Raw genomic sequence first — 16,212 nt, 5'->3', positions numbered from 1 at the left:
GAAAATGTATAGATATAACCACACAATTAAGTCAATTCAGTTTAAAAACAGGAAAGCTGCATTTAAATCAACCAAAAGCATTAAAATTTGTTTTAAGAAATAATTACTATTCGTGACAGGGTTTTTAAGAAATCACAATCTCTAAATATGTTTATGTGTTTTGTTATTTTTATTTGGTCTCTTTTTTTTCTAGTTTTAACTTTTTAATGGAAGTATTCCAATATAAAATGATACTATTTTGAGTGACTATTATTTTAAAGTTTCAGAAACTTTATCTCTAGCTAACATGTGTAAGACAAATGTAATTATTTTGCCAGTGGGCAACGTAACCTGATTGACTTGAAGTGGAAATATTGATTTCTATGGAAACTTCCCAATAACATTGTGATCTGGGAACTCTAATTACAAAACTCTCAATCCACTTACAAATATATTTGGAGATTGGTCTCTTCCAAATTATTGCCTCTGGTAAACATTCTATTTTTTCACATTGACATAAATATCACTTAAAATAATTCACTTTTATATGAAAATTCTTGTGTGAATATTAAACCTATTCTTAAGTGGTAAATAGCAAATATGTTATTTTCTTTCAAAATGAAAATGATAAACCAAATCCAAATGTTTCATTTATGATTCATTTCTTTTAAAAATTAAGATGAAAGACCGTACTCATTTTGCTGACAGATTTTATCAATTTTACTGATAGATGAATCTTTTTCATTAGGCGTAGGAACAGAGGAGTAAGTTTGAATTGGTATTGTAGCATCAAAGTACAGAGTAAGTGGCAGTAGAAATGTGGAGAGAAAACAATTTAGTTTTGGTGATTGAGAAGAAATCTTGTGAGAGCATTTTCAATTCAGATGGATAAGGACTAAAGTGAGCCACAAGCTAGGCTGTTGTCCATGAATTGTCTGTAGGGAAATGCACAGCTTCCTGCTCTGTTACAAAGTAAGAAAAAAGAAAATATCTAAATCTGCTCAGAAATCAAATTGAAGGACACTGGAGGAATTATTATAAAGTACCAAACATTTGCATCTAGTCTGTCAGGTAAGAGAAATCTAAATAATTTAGTTCAGAGAAGGAAATAATTAAAAGTATAGTGATTATTCTTCCTATTTTGAAAGATTGAAGGCAGCAGGAGAAGGGGTTGATGATGGTTGGATGGCATCATTGACTCAATAGATGTAAGTCTGAGCAAACTCCAAGAGATAGTGAAGCACAGGGGAGCCTAGCATGCGGCAGTCCATGGGATTGCGAAGAGTCGGACATGACTTAGCAACTAAACAGCCACAACTTTGTCATAAGAGTAAAGAGTTCTCTCTTCCTCTTTCTGGATTTTGTTTTAGATAATATTTCCTAATACTGAACTACGTACCACATATTTTGACAAGTCAATAATTTTAATAAAGAATATAATAAACTAGATTTTCAATATACCCTAAGTATGCTTAAGGGACTGGTAATTTGCAAGAGTACATCAGATTTTTTGGTTGAGAAAGGAATATACATATTCATTTGATTAATTAACAAATTCATATTGTTTCCTGATAATTTTTTAATTTTGTTCTCAGTAGTAGGACCATAGGATATATAACTATGATTTAACTGCTTATATGTTGAAAATTGTGGCCCAATGACATATGATGGCCTCTAAATATTCAGATTGTGTTGACTTATAGGAAGGTATGGATTGATGTTAGTTTTGGATGGTCTTTGAAAGTATAAAATGAATAAGAGAATTTTTAAAATTTAGCTATTTAAAAGAAATCTTAGATTATTTTCAGAGAATAGAAATAAGAATTTATAATGATGTAACAGAATTCTGTTTTGTCAAACATTAGGCAAGAACTGTTGTTTTTCAATTTCTGTGTTACTGAAGAATGCTAATGGTTTCAGAATGAAAAAGACTGGAAAATTAGAATTTTTATAGTATACTGTGGGTGGCATCCAATTATTTTTCAGTAAAAGTTGTGTATAAATTTCATAAATTCTCTTAGGCATTTCAGTAAATATAGATATATTTCTTTCTAAATATTGCCAAGACATTTTCTTTTTGCATTGTCTAAAATAATTTAACTCTTTGTTTTTGGTAATTTGAATTGATAAGGATCGAGAATGGGTTTATTATGTGGAAGTAATGTTAGCACAATGAATTTTGCCCCACTCTTTATCCAATAGTCTGGATTAATTGAAAACATTTTGTTGTTGTTACTAAGAGTCTTAGATATAAAAAAGCATTTCACATGCCCCCAAATAACACCCTCTTTAGAAGTGATCTTGGGTGGCCTCAGCCTGCAATGGCTGGAGCAGGGCTTGGGTTTCCAGCAAGAGACTGAGGTGGTGATAGTTCCAGATCTTAGCCACTAGACCAGTGATCAGTGACAAGGGAAAGTGTCAAGTGAAAGCCTTTGGCTTTACAGAAAAGAACTTCCCCAAAGAAGGAAGTAGTGAAGAAGGTAAAGTATTTATTAAGAGGGGGAAAAAAGCACAGTACATGTGGATAGACCATGAGGTAGAGAGAGTCACTGAGTTGCATCCTTGTGGCAGTTTCAATGACTTTTATGGGGTATTTTGTCCATGTTTCCTTTGGCCAATCATTTTGATTTGCCTGGTTCACAGATCTTTTTGGTATATCGTAGGATCCTCCCTTGTGTGCACATGCATCTCTTAGCCGAGATGGATTTTACCAAAAAGGCATCTGGATATAGCATCCCTTATCATTGTTCCCTGTTTGGCCTGCAAGGAACCTTTTTCTGTGCATGTGTGGTCTCAGAGGTTTCTTGATTTCAGAACGAAAAATTTGTGGTCTGGGCAGGGCCCAGCCTCCTCATCTTAATTGTTCTGCTAGTCTTGTCTTGGAGTTTTTGTCCATAGGAAATGAATCTGCAATCACTTTACCCTGGGAGGGTCCATCTGCCTCCTACCTCAGAAGGACTTCAGTTATTAGACTACAGAGGAGTGCTACTGGAGGTGATGAAAGAGGATATTAAACTATAAAGTTTGCTAAAACATGAGACTTATCTAAAAAGGATCTACTTGCTGAGGAAAGAGGCCACTGTGTCTTCTCTCAGTCAAAACTCTCCAGAGTTTCTTATAGAAACACTTTTCTATATCTAAATTGTCCTATCCTGTTTCTCTTTTCCATTAACCTTAACATGATAATAGGTAATATTGGCAAGTTCTATATAGTGATTAACACTAATATACAATTGCACTCATCTCACACGCTAGGAAAGTAATGCTCAAAATTCTCCAAGCCAGGGTTCAGCAATAGGTGAACCGTGAACCTCCAGATGTTCAAGCTGGTTTTACAAAAGGCAGAAGAACCAGAGATCAAATTGCCAACATCCGCTGGATCATGGAAAAAGCAAGAGAGTTCCAGAAAAACATCTATTTCAGGTTTAGTGACTATGCCAAAGCCTTTGACTGTGTGGATCACAACAAACTGTGGAAAATTCTGAAAGAGATGGGAATACCAGACCACCTGACCTGCCTCTTGAGAAACCTATATACAGGTCAGGAAGCAACAGTTAGAACTGGACATGGAACAACACACTGGTTCCAAATACGAAAAGGAGTATATCAAGGCTGTATATTGTCACCCTGCTTTATTTAACTTATATGCAGAATACATCATGAGAAACACTGGGCTGGAGGAAGCACAAGCTGGAATCAAGATTGCTGGGAGAAATATCAATAACCTCAGATATGCAGATGACACCACCCTTATGGCAGAAAGTGAAGAAGAACTAAAAGCCTCTTGATGAAAGTGAAAGGGAAGAGTGGAAAAGTTGGCCTAAAACTCAACATTCAGAAAACTAAGATGATGGCATATAGTCCCATCGCTTCATGGGAAATAGATGGGGAAACAGTGGAAACAGTGGTTGACTATTTTTCTTGGCTCCAAAATCACTGCAGATGGTGATTGCAGCCATGAAATTAAAAGACGGTTACTCTTTGGAAGGAAAATTATGACCAACCTAGACAGCATATTAAAAAGTAGAGACATTACTTTGTCAACAAAGGTCCTTCTAGTCAGGGCTATGGTTTTTCCAGTAGTCATGTATGGATTGAGAGTTGGACTATAAAGAAAGCTGAGTGCTGAAGAATTGATGCTTTTGAACTGTGGTGTTGGAGAAGACTCTTGAGAGTCCCTTGGACTGCAAGGAGATCCAAGCAGTCTATCCTAAAAGATTGACGCTGAAACTCCAATACTTTGGCTACCTGATACGAAGAGCTGACTTACTGGAAAAGACCCTGATGCTGGGAAAGATTGAGGGCAGGAGGAGAAGGGGACGACAGAGGATTAGATGGTTGGATGGCATCACTGACTCTATGGACATGGGTTTGGATGGACTCTGGGAGTTGGTGATGGACAGGGAGGCCTGGCGTGCTGCGGGTTGCAAAGAGTCAGACACGACTGAGCGAATGAACTGAACTGAACAGAACAGAACAATTAAGAAAAGAGAACGAATGCCATTCCCTAAGGAATATTATTGGTAGGTTATTGAAAACCATGTGTAATTCACTTATACACATATGCAAATAAATTAACTGTAATAAGTATTCACATTTAGAGAAAAAGTGCATACTTGCTGCTGCTGCTGCTGCTAAGTCGCTTCAGTTGTGTCTGACTCTGTGCGACCCCAGAGACGGCAGCCCACCAGGCTTCCCTGTCCCTGGGATTCTCCAGGCAAGAACACTGGAGTGGGTTGCCGTTTCCTTCTCCAATGCATGAAAGTGAAAAGTGAAAGTGAAATTGCTTAGTTGTGTCCGACTCATAGCGACCCCATAGACTGCAGTGCACCAGGCCCCTCCGTCCATGGGATTTTCCAGGCAAGAGTACTGGAGTGGGGTGCCATTGCCTTCTCTGAAAGTGCATACTTGGTTCATGCAATTGGAAAAGAAAGGTAAGAAATCTATGAAATAGTAATGGCATCTACCTTGTCACTTCAGGAAGGAAATGAGCACGCTCAATTGTTCTTTATAGGAGCCCTGAAATAACCCAAGGGTGTCGAACACATCAAGACTTTGATTGCAAGTTTTATGTAAAAGAGCTGACTTTGATTAAAATGTTATGCAATATAATTGTTCTAGTCACTTAAAGTCTTAAAGACAAAAAGTAATTCTTACTTGGACTAGACCATAAAGTGATTTCTCTAAGACTGATTTCACACACAAAAATGTCTAAAGCAAAAGTTTTCTCTAACTCCCAAATACTGGAGTATAGACATTATATGTAATATAGGTATTAAAGAGGAGATCAAGGACCATTAGCTGTTTCAGTTTGCTTTTGCCATTTCCCTGATGAACTTCCATAAGGATACCTTGACTTTATATTTCTGGATGAAACTAACAATTAAATGCAGAGATGGAATATTGTTTCATTTTGCCCTTTCATGAATATTCTTTTGTTTACCTTTGGTCAAGCAAAATCCCAGCTTGACTGGTTTCCTAACATTAAATCTTCAAATACAAAAGGCAGCAGAATTCTTACATGCTTTTATTCTTCTTAAGAAATGTTCTGATCACATCACAGTCTTTGATACTTTTCAGATATTCTATGGTATTGCTTTAGTTGCACAAGGATTTAGAACAAAGAGGAAATTGTGCTTGCTTTATTCGGAGGAATATGGAACTTTGTACAGTTTGCTTTGACATCATGCTCATTCACAGTTTTGAATTTATGAAGAATTATCCACATTATCCTTGTAGATCCCACTCCTTTGCCTAGAAGTACTCTGCCTTGCTCACCAGAGGGTTAAAAGGAACCTAGTTTTCTGAGATTTATTCACACACTGGTATCTTTTACTACATCTGCCTTGGTATTACAATTTCCAGTATTGCATCTTGGTTGGCAGTAAAAATAGACAGTGACTTGTGATGTCAAGTATGTTATAGGACCTGGCAAAAATTGGAAAATTTATACCAATATTATAGTCTCTCAAGGCAAAAGCTACCCAGCTTTTAAATAACCCAGGAATTGGTCCATGGTAATAAGAACAAAAGTTTTTCTCTTAAATTTAGCAAAGCTGAATTAAATTCATGAATATAGGAAATCCCAAATTTTCATAAGAATATTTTCACATGGTCCAAGTTTCCAACTTGTAGGAAAATATTACAAACCACTGGGGAAGAAATCAATTCTTCAAGAAGAAAGGTGAAAATTTACTATGAAGGAGAATGAATCTTTGTCTAACATCAGACTAATATGAAATACAGCATGTTCGTATTTAATATGATGCTTAAAATCTAAAAGAAAAATAAGTACAAATATGAGTTTTGTTCAGGTTTAAGGTTTATCATGGGTATCAGAAATTTACTGTTATTTGATTGTTTATTTTTTACAGTTGTTTCAGATGACTCAGTGGTAAAGAATCTGCCTGCGTTGCAGAAGTCATGGGTTGATCCCTGGGTGGGGAATATCACCTGGAGGAGAGCATGCAACCCATTCCAGTATTCTTGCCTGGGGAATCTCCATGGACAGAGGAGCCTGGTGGGCAGTAGTCCATAGGTTCACAAAGAGTCAGACACACGGAAGCAACTGAGCATGCACATGCATATATACATGTATCTATGTATATAATTTATCCTGACAGTTCTGTTTTGGTTTTAACTAGGAGATACACACAAATAATTGAGGCAGCTGTAAAAAGAAACAGGGAACTCCCCTCTCATTGTGTAGTACAGATAGAACTAGGAGATGAGATCGGGCGATATGATTCTGTGGGAGGTAATATACTTTCACAAAGAAATTATGGAGCTGATGAATCCTATCTCTAAAACCCTACTTCCCCCTTCACCCTTACAGTTACATAAATCATAAAACAATGACAAGCTAAATGTTCAGAGTTATTTTCATTTTGATGGGGTATCTTAAAGAGCCAAACCCTTACATGGATCCAGAGTTGACATTTGTTGGTCAATATCACAGTTAAGATATTATTGGCCAGGTACACCTGTCCATGTCCCTATTAAGAGGTTACCAAATACTGTTCTTCCCACTTGCTTGAAGCCTGATGCTGTGGCTTGCCTTAGGTACTTTCTCCAGAAAGGAATAGATACCTGACATTGCTGAAGCATTAGAATAGAGCAGGGACAGTGGTAAGATTCCTGCTGTGTACTTTAATGATTCCTAGTGCTGGAAACTGGCAGAGAAAAAGAATCTCTCTATAGTACAGTTATCCACTAGGGGGAATTATTCCCTTTAGAAAATATAACCCAATTGATTGATATAAATCTATATATATACAGTTATTTGCTGAGCATTTCCTGTATTCCCAGCGCTGTATCATTCATGATAAGAAGAGAAATATAGGACACTGCTCAATTATTTAGAGCAAAAAAATTCATTTTTTGAAAAATTGCATTTCTGTTGCAAACTTATACTTTTCTAAAATTCAATAAAATAAATTACTAGGAAAATGAAATTAAAACCAATACAAGCCAAGTTGTTATTATATTCAAGAGAAAAATTACATTTAACAAATACAATAAAAATGCATTACAAGGAAAAAAATTAAAAATATGTACATTGTTCGTTGAAAATTGCATCACTGTGATTCAGATAGAAAATCACTATTACACTTGAACCTGTAGTGTCATAACAGAAATTAAAAGTTATGAGTAAAATAGAAATTCTCTGTATATTGAGAACCTATTTCACCCTTTGAAGAAATATCCTACACATCAAAATATAACATTTTTAAAGTAACAATAAATTTGTTCCTTGCTTATTAATTTATTGAATATAGGTTCTCTCAAAAACAACTCTTATTTATAGAGAATGACATATATAAACTATTTCAGTTTTTTATCAACTCATTATAAATGAAATTACCTGATAGTCCTGTTGTTAGGACTCTGCCCTTCCATTGCTGGGGACTCAGGTTCTATTCCTGGTCAGGGAAATAAGATCCCACAAGCCACACAGGGCAGCAAAAATCGATCAATCAATCAATAAAATAAAGAAATAAATAAACTAACTGTGGAGAAATCAGACTCACAACAATATGTTGATGGCAGTGAAAGTGGTTTTAAAGTAATTTCAGCAAGTTCAAGGTATTCATTTTTAACTTTTATCCAGGATGCTATATTTTCAAAACTCATCTTCAATGCTTCATCAGCAGCTAGTGCCAACATTTTATACTGCAAGTTATTGCAAAACTTAATTTAACTTATGATGAAAGAAACTGATTTTAGATTCCATTAATATATGATAGGGCTTCCCTGGTGGCTCAAATGGTAAAGCGTCTGCCTGCAATGCGGGAGACCCTGGTTCGATTCCTGGCTCAGGAAGATCCCCTGGAGAAGGAAATGGCAATCCACTCCAGCACTCTTGCCTGGAAAATCCCATGGACGGAGGAGGCTGATAGGCTACAGTCCATGGGGTCGCAAAGAGTCGGATACGACTGAGAAGTGAATATTCTTTTGATGGAAAATTAATTTATATCATTCTATCAAATTCATAAGGTCCTTATTGATGATAACTTTCCACAGATAAAATTTATCAAGATCATTACCTGCTTGCTTAATAATTGTTATTAAATGCTGGACCACATAATAACACTTTTTTCTCAAAGATTCTCACCTTTGATTTTTACCTATAAGACTTATCTGCCATGAAAAACATATTGCATTTTTCCATTGCATGAATGTATTAAGATCACTAAAAGCTCCAAATTCCAAACAAGTAACATGTCCTGAGGCTCAATTTATGATTTGAATATATTGACATTAAATTTTTTTTTCCATACCGTATACTGTTTCTTTCTGTCATCCAAATATTTTCTACAGAACTTTTCTCCTTGATGGCCATTGTACTTGAAAAATGCAACAATACTTTGTGATCAGCTTTCATATTATTTCCTAATAAAGAAAATAATCTGAAATGTGAAATTTCAGTTTCTAATATCATAATTTTTTACTACATCCTAAACACATTACTAAGGCTTCAGGTGGCACTAGTGGTAAAGAACCCACCTGCCAATGCAGAAGAATAAGAAATGTGGGTTCGAATCCTGGGTTGGGAGGATCCACTGGAGGAGGGCACGGCAACCCACTCTAGTATCCTTGCCTGGAGAATTCCACGGACAGAGGAGCTTCAAGGGCTACAGTCCGTGAGGTCTCAAAGAGTCAGACATGACGGAAGTGATTTAGCATGCACACATGCAAACACATTATTTAGTGGAGTTAACATTTTTCTTTTACTATCAAAACATTCCAATGAAGTAAGGCAGTTGTGGGGATTAATACTCCAGAACCAGAAAAACTGGCTAATTACTCCAGAATGCTTCCTTGTCTTTGGAACTGTAGCAAGAGCATATTCCTACACAAGATTTGAACTCCAAACTATTTTTATGCACTTCATGTATAGTTGTGTTTTTTTAACAATGAAGCTAAAAAGTGTTCGGGCAAATTGCACTTATACTGAAAAGACTGCCAATGTTAAGAATATCTCTGGATTTTTAAAATTGCATTAAAAAGTACTTTACTAGCTTTACTTATCCTCTGAGTTAGTATTCCATGTCATTAGTTTGTTTCTTAAGTTGATGTATAGTGTCACTGAAAATTTGTACTGAACTATCTTCTTTGCTGAAGTTCCACCCACTGTTTTTCATGCTAATGCCTGAGGAGTGGTCTTGCATTAAAAATTCAGCAGTTAAGTATACATATGCTTTTAGTGTTAGCAATTCACAGAGCTACTTATAATAAACTCACAACATACTAATGGTTACATATAAAATACTAAACATTCTTTCCATCACCTTTTTAACTCAATACTATTTCTTTTTTTATAGAGCACTTTTGGTTTTTAATCTTTCTTTATGTTTTGAGTTTAAAAGCTATTTAAGTTTCATTGTTTCCTTTGCCCCATTAGCCAGCACATTAGCTAGAACATATTAATGTTGGAACTTCATCATCAATTATGGATATTAAACAGGCTTTATAATACAGTATATAGTATCCTATATAGTATAATATAATAATATATATAGTATAATATAAATACTTTTGATTTTCATTTCTTCACAACCATAATTTAGTTTATGACTGTTGCTGTATTTTGAAAAGGTGTATCTTGACAAAAATGTCTGATGTCCTACATCCCCATAATTAAATTAGAATTTAAAATAACAGAAAATTTTCTTCCCTAATTTAGCTAAGAATATTAAACTGAAATCTGAAACCAGGTTTGATTAAAAATTAAAACAATTCTAAAAATGTCAAAAATATAAATATACATTGAGATGTTCTCACATATTTCTATAAATTTGGTCAAACTCAGTTACAGACTGTAATGCGGTTTGAGTGAGTGTGACCAGCCTGCATGTCCTGCTTTATACTACCCACAGAGCCAGTTTGGAAGTATGAAAACTGCAAAAAGAAATGCACTGATCATATGCTTGAATGTCATTGCCATGCCAAATTACTGTAAAAATGTCTGAATCCCTTTTTGTCCCTCAACTTATACTGTCACAGCCTATAAGAGATGGTTCATGGATCCGCCCAGGAACATGGGCCACATTTTTGAGTGTCGTTTAGTTATGATTCCTGAAAGGTAAACCAAATGCTGAACCACCCCGTGAGTGTGGATCATGTGTGTGTATCAGAGATATGAGCGTTAACATGAGGAAGAGCAACTGTAGAAGGTGGAGAATCTTGAGATACAAATAAAGGGATTTCATCTTGTACCACAGGTACCTGGAAGCCGGATTCTTAAGTAGGAGTAATAGGATGATTGTCATGTTTTAGCAACCTGTGCTCTGGCAGGATGTTAGAACTTCATGAGGCTCTTGTGCCACCTAAATATTTTACAGATAAGAAAAATATTTTGCAAATAATTTACCAACAGAACTATGGCTAAGCCCTCCAAACAGAGCATATTAGATTTATAAGGATGGTTTTGAAAAAAAAGGTAAATACAGTGCACACAGGAAAGAGTTTCTACACCTCATCACGTTTCAAGTTAGGTGACATTGTAATGCCAAGAACAGTTAAATTTACAAGGACACTGTAGAAGACCTTAACTCAACCCTCTCTGAGAAAAGTTCTCTGATATTTAATTGTCTTTACAGAATTACTCTTCATTCAATGACTTGGGCAGTTTTCAGGTCAGTCCATTCCCAACAGCTATGTGACATGAATTAACCATGACTGCTGAAGTGTGAAGAAATTAAGCAACTGCAGAAGACATTAGGAAACTATAAAAATTCAAAGACTAAAAGTGGCAAAGTAAAGTTGAAAATGGCCCACTTTTATTCTTTTTAGGTAACATTTCACTAATGTATATAAACTTGGAAATGGCAGGGCAGACTCATTACCTTACAGAGAAATTTGTGAGTGCTTATTATGGTAGAAGTAGTTTGAGTTTATCTGAAACTGCTAATTCTTTCACAAGTATACTAGATATTGTAAGTTGCCTATTAAGCAATCATTTCCCGTGTTTTCATTTGGTATCTATTACTTTACCATTTAAATAAGATCACTGGGAAAAGTCAGAGGCAGGAGGGAAAAAGAGCTTCTCAGGTGGCACAGTGATCAAAAATCTGCCTGCCAATGCAAGAGTTACAGGAGATGTGGGTTCAATCCCTGGGTCAGGAAGATACCCTGCAGTAGGAAATGGCAACTCACTCCAGTATTCTTGCCTGGAAAATTCCATGGGCAGAGGAGTCTGAAGGGTTACATGAATTCCAAAGAGTTCACACAACTTGGAGAGTGAGCACTCACCCATGCAGGAAGGAATAATGGACCACAACTTAGAGAGAGGGATACAAATGGGATACAATTTGAACCTACGATCTTAAGTCATCCCACAGTTATCTCCTATTACACAATATCAAACTCACACAAAAATTACATTCTTTGAGAGAATGAATGGAGAAACTTATTTAATGGCAGAAGTAAACTCAGAAGAATGAGGACTGCTAGATAATAACTGATTGTACATAGTTATTTTTCTTTATAGGGTCACTTGTGGAAATAGTGGTCAGGAAAAAAAAGGCTAGAATTCTTATATATGCAGAATACATCATGAGAAATGCTGGTCTGGATGAAGCACAAGCTGGAATAAAGATTGCTCGGAGAAATATCAATAACCTCAGATATGTAGATGACATCACCCTTATGGCAGAAAGCAAAGAGGAACTAAAGAGCATCTTGATGAAGGTAAAAAAGGAGAGTGAATAAGCTGGCTTAAAACTCAACATTCAAAAAACTAAGATCATGGCATCCAGTCCCACCACTTCATGGCAAATTGTGTGTGTTGTGTTAGTTAGTCAGGTCTGACTCTTTGTGACACCTAGGACTATAGCCCACCAGACTCATTCATCCGTGGAATTCTCCAGGCAAGAATATTGGAGTGGGTTTCCATTTCCGTCTCCATCATGGCAAATAGATGGGGAAATAATGGAAACAGTGACAGATTCTATTTTCCTGGGCTCCAAAATCACTGCAGATGGTAACTGTAGCCATGAAATTAAAAGATACTTGCTCCTTGGAAGAAAAGTTATGACAAATCTAGACAGCATATTAAAAAGCAGAGACATTACTTTTTGGCAAAGATCTGTATAGTCAAAGCTATGGCTTTTCCAGTAGTCATGTATAGATGTGAGAGTTGGACCATGAAGAAAGCTGAGAGCCGAAGAATTGATGCTTTTGAACTGTGGTGATGGAGAAGACTCTTGACTCTTGGACTGCAAAGATATCAAACTAGTCAATCCTAAAGGAAATTAGTTCTGAATATTTATTGGAAGGACTGATGCTGAAGCTGAAGCTCCAATACTTTGGCCACTTTATATGAAGAGTTGACTCGTTAGAAAAGACCCTGATGCTGGGAAAGATTGAAGGCAGGAAGAGAAGCGGGTAACAGAGGACGAGATAGTTGGATGGCATCATTGACTCAATAGACATGAGTTTGAGCAAGTTCTGGGAGATGGTGAAGGACAGAGAAGCCTGGTGTGCTGCAGTCCATTGGGTTGTAAAGAGTTGGTCATGACTGAGCGACTGAACAACAACAAGCTCTGTTCGACCAATGGATTCAGTCAGTTCTCTGTTCCTATGGTTTGCATGCCACTGCATCTTAAGATAGCCTTTGTAAATGAATCATTCCTTAGAATGGAAGCCCCCAACAGAAGTTACCTTCATATTGTCAGGAACATTTACTTATTTATTTTCTTATTGATTAATTAATTTAAGAAATATTAATTGAAACTCTACCATGCACAAAGTATAATCTGCATTACTGGAGGTACCATAAAGGTATACTCTGTGGGACTTTCATTCTACTTGGATAGAAAAGTAAGAAAAAAGTAAGCAAAAATGTGAATAAAATAATTTCAAAAAGTAATGAAATTCAAGCACAGTTTTGTGATACGAAATTGGGGATGGAGTAGTGGCCCATCAAAGAGGATGATCACAGAGGGCCTAAGAAAATATACTTTATTTATTTATTTTTTGATGTCTGATCTTATTTATTTGTTACTCTTAGAACATCTCATTTTTGACTGGACTCAGACTTGGAGAAGGAAATGGCAACCCACTCCAGTGTTCTTGCCTGGAGAGTCCCAGGGACGGCGGAGCCTGGTGGGCAGCCGTCTATGGGGTCGCACAGAGTCGGACACGACTGAAGCGACTTAGCAGCAGCAGCAGCAGACTTAGAAGGAAATGGCAACCCACTCCAGTGTTCTTGCCTAGAGAATCCCAGGGACGGGGAGCCTGGTGGGCTGCTGTCTATGGGGTCGCACAGAGTCGGACACGACTGAAGTGACTTAGCCGCAGACTTAGAAGTAGAAGCTCTCAGAGAGGACAGCCTCCATCTCTTGGCAATCTGTTCCTGCCGTTTTTCTTTGGCCTCCTTCATTCTCTTGGCCAAAAGTTTAGCATATTCTGCAGCCTCGTCTTTATTTTTCTTAGTACGCTGTTTCTTCAGAGCAATATGCCGGTGTTTGTGTTGCAGAACTCGTGGAGTCACCAGACGCTGAATCTTGGGTGCTTTAGTCCTAGGTTTCTTACCGTCTTTGTTTAGGGGCTTTCGCATAACATACTGGTGGACATCATCTTCTTTTAGAGAGATTGAAAAGTTTGTGGATTCTGCTAGCTCTTTTGGGACCCAGGCGATGAAGCACTATAGTATCAGTGAGTCCAGGAATATCCTTCTCCCCTTTTTTCACGATGACCAAATTGAGAACCCTCAGATTGGCATCCATAATGCAACCCCGTACAAATTTGCACTTTCTCCAGTCCTCCTTGGTCTGTAACAGGAATGCCCCTTACTCAGTAGCGGGCAAACTCGGCCATGGGTCAAGACATCCTACTTCATGGGGAAACCCTGCTTATCGTTCCCTCCACTGATTCGGACCACCGAACCCTTCCATTCTTCACCCAGAGCGTCAGCATCAACTTCTGTGGCCATACACTTCTTGTAGAAAGGTACGAAGTTTTCATTCATCATCCACTTCAATGGGCTTCTGGCAGCCAGTGGCCAGGAAAGAGATGTTCAGCTTCATTCTGAAGTGGCCAATAGCCTCCGAGGCACCACGAAAAAGAGCAGGAAATATACTTTAAGTGAGAACTGAATGATGAAGGGGCAGACAAATGAAGAGCAGACTAATTCCCTTCCTGTTAGATAGGGCCCATAAATTCAAAGCCCCAATAGTGGAAAGAACTGGAATCTAATTTGTCAAATTTGTCATTGAATCCCCAGTACCTGGGAAATACTGAACACACATTAAGTATTTATTAAATGATCTTTAACAATTTTTTTTACACTTAAAAAAAAATTTTTTTTTTGAAGGATACAATTTTTTTTTTTTTTTTTAACATTTGGAAAGTTTGAACAAGAGAGAAGGGAACACATGTATACCTGTGGCAGATTCGTTTTGATATATGGCAAAACCAATACAATGTTGTAAAGTTAACTATTTTTTCTAATTTTGTATAGAGAGTAACATTTACAAAGCAAGTAAATACATAAAGTGGAACAAGTGCTATAAATAAAATTTCTATTTTCTATAAGGCCCTATGGTTAATAAAATAAGGTAAGGGCAGGCAATGAAGAAAGGCTCCCCCAAAGTACCATTTAATGGATTGTTTATGTAAATATAAAATGAATAAATAGAGCTTTATGAATAAAAAAAATAAAAATAAAAAATAAAAACAATAGAGAAGCTTAAATGAATAGGGCTATGTACACATTTGAAGAAGTTGAAAGTCATAGAAGAACCATATGCTTGTATGGGTTTTGTCATAGCTTTTATTCCACAATGTACTGTTTATTAATTCAATATACCAATGTGTTCTCAAACTTACAAGCAGTTTTATTATATTGATTTCTATTCAGTTCAGTTTAGTTCAGTTCATTCACTCAGTTGTGTCTGACTCTTTGTGACCCCATGAACCACAGCAGGCCAGGCCTCCCTATCCATCACCAACTCCCAGAGTCCACCCAAACCCATGTCCATTGTGGCAGTGATGCCATCCAACCGTCTCATCCTCTGTCTTCCCCTTCTCCTCCTGCCCACAATCTTTCCCAGCATTGGGGTCTTTTCCAATGAGTCAGCTCTCTGCATCAGGTGGCCAAAGTATTGGAGTTTCAGCTTCAACACCAGTCCCTCTAAGGAGCACCCAGGACTGTTCCCCTTTTGGATGTACTGATTGTATCTCCTTGCAGTCCAAGGGACTCTTAAGAGTCTTCTCCAGCACCACAGTTCAAAAGCATCAATTCTTCGGTGCTCAGCTTTCTTTATAGTCCAACTCTCACATCCATACATGACTACTGGAAAAACAATAGCCTTGACCAGATGGACCTTTGTTTGCAAAGTAATGTCCCTGCTCTTTAATATGCTGTCTAGGTTGGTCATAACTTTCCTTCCAAGGAGTAAGCGTCTTTTAATTTCATGGCTGCAATTACCATGTGCAGTGATTTTGGAGCCCAGAAAAATCTTAGTTTTCTGAATGTTGAGCTTTAAGCTAACTTTTTCACTCTCCTCTTTCACTTTCATCAAGAGGCTCTTTAGTTCTTCTTCACTTTCTGCCATAAGGGTGGTGTCATCTGCATATCTGAGTTTATTGATATTTCTCCCTGCAATCTTGATTCCAGCTTGTGCTTCCTCCAGCCCAGCGTTTCTCATGATGTACTCTGCATATGAGTTAAATAAGCAGGGTGACAATATAGAACCTTGATGTACTCCTTTTCCTATTTGGAACTAG

General features: G+C 37.0%; 1 pseudogene; it reads right to left on the bottom strand.

Moving 5' to 3' along the window:
- Nucleotides 1-7,584: 7,584 nt before the first annotated feature.
- LOC102266082 (small ribosomal subunit protein eS6 pseudogene) lies at nt 7,585-14,510 on the bottom strand (annotated as a pseudogene).
- Between the last annotated feature and the right edge of the window lie 1,702 nt (nt 14,511-16,212).

The sequence above is a fragment of the Bos mutus genome, chromosome 6 (assembly GCF_027580195.1).
Source record: "Bos mutus isolate GX-2022 chromosome 6, NWIPB_WYAK_1.1, whole genome shotgun sequence".
In the NCBI taxonomy this organism is placed as follows: Eukaryota; Metazoa; Chordata; class Mammalia; order Artiodactyla; family Bovidae; genus Bos; species Bos mutus.
Note: the sequence above shows the minus strand (reverse complement) of the source record. Positions and strands in the feature narration are given on the sequence as shown.